Genomic DNA, 4,796 nt, shown 5'->3' with positions numbered 1-4,796 from the left:
ATGGAAAACATGTTTGCTCTGCCCACACGTCACCCAGTCAGAGGGAGTATAAAAGTGTAACACCCAGAATTAAGAGTTGAAGTCTGTTGCAGGTCCGGTTCCGACGCCCAGCCTGAATTGATGTTACCTTTCTACTCGGACTGATAACGGCTTCCTCGGTCTGGTGTCACGGTGAGGGGTTTTCAAATCAATGTTTGATTTGTACTGAATGTACATTGTTTTGCTGTATCTGTGGCGGTTTAATAAATGACACTTATTATTCTATTCTTATCTTCTAGCAGAAAACAGCCTGAGAGTTTCTTTTGAGAGTTTTTATTCATTGCTCCGACCTTTCCCCTAACCTGTATCTATCTTGTTAAAGATAATTTCATAGAACAACATCATTAATGAGAGCCTGGAAAACAGCAGGTGCATTTGTGAGTCCGAAAGGCATCACCAAATATTCAAAGTGTCCAAGGGGGGTCTTAAAAGCAGTCTTCCATTCATCCCCCTCCTTTATTCTTACCAAATGGTATGCATTGCGTAAGTCTAGCTTGGTGAATATGGTTGCAGAATGGAGCTGATCGTGAACTGAATCAATTAGTGGAAGGAGGTATTTATTCTTTACAGTGATTGCATTTAATCCTCGATAATCAATACAGGGTCTGAGGGTCTTATCTTTCTTGTCTACAAAAAAAACCCCTGCCCCTAGTGGGGAAGTGGAGGGGTGGATTATGCCGGATGCTAAGGAGTCTTTGATGTAATCTTTCATAGACTCCTTTTCGGGGCCTGAAAGGTTATATAACTGACTGGATGGAATTGTAGCATCAGGAAGGAGTTCAATAGCACAGTCGTAAGGTCTGTGCGGGGGTAGTGTCAAGGCTTTACTCTTACTGAAAATGTGGGCCAGGCTATGGTAAACTGGGGGAACTTAGTTAAATCGATATTATCGGGGGTTCCCTCCCTTTAACGGGAGTAGAGACAGCCATTTTAAGACAGGACATTAAACAATCCTTGCTCCAACTCTCTAAACGACGTTCTGACCAATTAAAAATGGGGTTGTGTTTGGTGAGCCAGGGATACCCAAAAATTAACTGAGATATGGGTGAATCAAAGACAAGAAACTCACCCAGCTCACGATGATTGCCAGAGACAACAACGTGAAGATCCGAGACCTTGTGAGTGATTTGGGCAATATGTTGTCCAGTTAGCCCTGTGATGGAGCAAGATGAGGTGAGTGGTACGGTGGGGAGTTGGAGTTGTTCCACTATGTCTCTGGAGATCAGACTTTGTTCTGCACCAGAATCGATAAGAGCAGAAACGGGCAATTTAATTTGATCATGAAGTATGGTAGCAGGTATAGACAGAAGCGAGGCAGGGGAGATTTGGGATGAACTCGGCGACATCCCCTGTTTTACTGCCAAGCCGGTCCGTTTCCCCGTACAGGACAAGTGGCGACAAAGTGTCCCTTGTTACCGCAATAGATGCAGACCTTCGTGGCATATCGTCTCTGTCTTTCCTCAGGAGATAGTCGGGTCCTCCCCACCTGCATCGGTTCAGGTTCAGACTCGGGCGATGAGGAAGTTCTGGTGTTGTTATTCTCGGTTGACCGAAAAAAAAACATGCTGAGGATTATGGGTAACGTAGTTTCTTTCCTTTCTACGTTCCTTTATTCTGTTGTCGATGTGGATAGAGAGAGCGATTAATTCATCCAAGCTCCCGGGTTCATCCCGGGAGGCAAGCTGGTCCTTTATGTTCTCATTTAAAGAATTAATATATGTACCTCTTAATGCTAGTTCGTCCCATCCAGCCTCCTCAGCCACAATACAAAAGTCCACAGAGTGATCGGCTGCCGACTTACTTCCTTGTCGTAGTGATAATAGTTGTTTTGCGGCCGCCTCCTGGTGGAGTGGATGGTCGAATACACGTTAGAATTCTTGAATGAAAGCTTGAGAAGTTAGAGAATCAGGAGAATGGGCAGTTAGAAACGCTTGGGCCCAACGGAGAGCTTTTCCCTTTAATGCTGAAACGATGTAAGTTATTTTAGCGTAATCATTTGGAAACAGAGATGGGGAGCGAGTGAATGCCAAGTTGCATTGGAGCAAAAATCCCCCACATTGACTGATATTACCTTCAAAATGTTCAGAAGGTCTCAGATCTGGTTCTCTGAATGTCAACACAGGACTTGGAGACTGGCTGGGAACAGAAGGTTGGTTAGCAGGAGTGGCAGGAATTAAGTTGATTATCTTGCTGTCTAAGGCAGCTACACTGTGAGAAACTTGATTTAAAGTGGTGGTGGTATTTTGTTGAAGTTGGTAAAGATGTTGATACATTTTATCAAGTTCAGCAAACTTACTCTCATAAACTTATGTAGAGCTCGCAGTCTGAGTGTTGCCAGATTTACCCACAGACATGTTGCTTGGCTGAAGCAAACTATCAGGTTTTAAACGAGGTCAATGTGGGTAAACCCAAAACAACAGCAGGCTCAGAAAAAGTTTATAATAATATGTTTATTTAAACCAGGGAAGGATGGGGTCGGGATCTGAAAGTGGTAAGAACGAGGATTAGTTTTCTGTGGAACAGATTCGTCAGGTAAGTTGGAGAGTGATGTCTTCTTACAGGTGGGTGCAGTCTTCAGCTCTGAATGTGAGGTTCCAGGTGTATTTACAGGTGCAGGTGTACAGGTGAATATTTACAGGTTTGTGGAGGAGGCAGACAGGCAGCGTGCAGATGGTCTCAGGTGAGTAGCTCTCAGATCTCAGGGGAGTGTTTCTCAGGAGGCTCAGTGAGTTCCACTCTGGAGGCAGGTAAATAAACAAACAAACATTAACAGGCACAGATAACCAAGACTAAGTTCAGGCTGAGCTGCTTTTACCAAACATAGGCGTTGCTTCAGCGAAGTCCTTCTTCTTCTTCTTCTAGTATTGTTTTATGGCGGTTGGCATACCAATTGTTAGGTGCATTACCGCCACCTACTGAGCTGGAGTGTGAGCAGGAGATATACAGGCAACAAACAAAAAATAATAAAAAAAATAAAATAAAAAATAAAAAAATTCTGTGAAATAACTTAACCTTTATACCTCATCTAAATTCTATCTATTAAATTTGTTTGTTTCAAGAAAATAATAATTTGATTTTTGACTTTATTATCATCACTACTAAAAATGTTATTAATTGTAAATTTTATATTCATTTTATTCATTTCTTTTTGGAAACTTCTTCTTTCAAATTCATATCCAGTACATTCCATAAAAACATGTTGTACAGTTTCAGGGAGATTACATTTGTCGCATAGTCCCGTTGCATGTTTTCCTATTACTTTAAGTGATTTATTGAGACCTGTATGTCCTATTCTGATACGGGTCATTATTGTTTCTAGTTTCTTATTCCTTCCTACTTTCTTTGTACATCCTACCTTTTTCTGAATGTTATATAAATGTCGTCCTGTATCATTTATGTCCCAATTTTCCTGCCAGACCTCCCCAACATATCTATTTATTATCATTTTACATTCAGCTTTACTTAATGGAATTTTATAGTTTAACTATATATATATATATCTTTTTTTTTTATAGATGGCCTCCCTTCTCCCCTTACAGCCATCCTCTCCACACCATTATTATGAAATATTTATTATAGTGACTATCTAGTGTAGGTTTTTTTTTTTTTAATAGGATAGAAAGAAAGAAAAGACAAATTATATATATATATATATATATAGATTTTAATGCCTGTTTTGCAAGAATATCTGCACCTTCATTGCCTTCCACTCCCACATGTGCTGGGATCCAAACGAAATCTACTGATATTTCCCTCAAGTGAAGTTTATATAGAATGTGATAAATTCTGTCAATTATGTCTTGTCTTTCTGATTTGCTTGATTTGATGCTTAATAAGGCTGCCATACTATCAGATGCAATGACATATTTTTGATCTTTATATTTTTCAATCCATTCTAATCCCATGATTATTGCTAATAATTCTGCTGTATAGACTGACAAGTTATTTGTTGTTCTTTTCTTCATCTCTATATTGTGGTTTGGGATGTATACTGCTGCTCCTGTTAGTCCTGATTCTGGATCTTTTGATCCATCTGTAAGTACTATAAGTTTATCCATATATTGCTTATGAAAAAATTGATGCACTAAGAAGTTTTCTGACATATTTTTCCCTTTATTTTTTATTAGTTTATGCAACGATAAATCGACAGAAGGATAAATATATAACCAGTGAGGAATACACGAGTGATTAACTGTTGGACTCAAGTCTATTTCATGTAACCCTGCATATTGAGCTTTTATATTACCTATCCAGCCAAAACTATAAATATTTGTTTTTTGATGTTCCCAACATTTTTGCAATATACTATTTACTGGGTGCGATTGGTCATGTCCTTTAATATTAATCCAGTACATTAACATTTGTTTTAATCTTCTTATTCGTAAAGGCATTTCCCCCATTTCAACTTGAAGAGCTGAAACTGGTGATGTTCTAAATGCTCCACTGCATATTCTAAGTGCTTTTGATTGTTCTATATCCAGAAGCTTCAGATTAGTTTCTGCTGCTGCCCAATAGCTGATGCTGCCATAGTCCATTGTGGATCTCATAAGTGATTGATATATATTTACTAATGCTTTTCTACTTGCTCCCCATTCCCTTCCTGTTAAACAACGCAATATATTATTGACATTTTTACATTTTATTTTTATTTTTTCTATATGTTGTTTCCATGTTAGTTTTTCATCGAATATCATGCCTAAAAATTTTATATCTTTAACCTGTTCAAGATTTTGACCATATAATTTTAAGGAGATAGA

The sequence above is a fragment of the Nematolebias whitei genome, chromosome 10, assembly GCF_014905685.2.
Source record: "Nematolebias whitei isolate Nwh7 chromosome 10, NemWhi1, whole genome shotgun sequence".
NCBI lineage: Eukaryota > Metazoa > Chordata > Actinopteri > Cyprinodontiformes > Rivulidae > Nematolebias > Nematolebias whitei.
The sequence above is the reverse complement of the archived record's forward strand: the minus strand, read 5'-3'. Positions refer to the sequence as shown.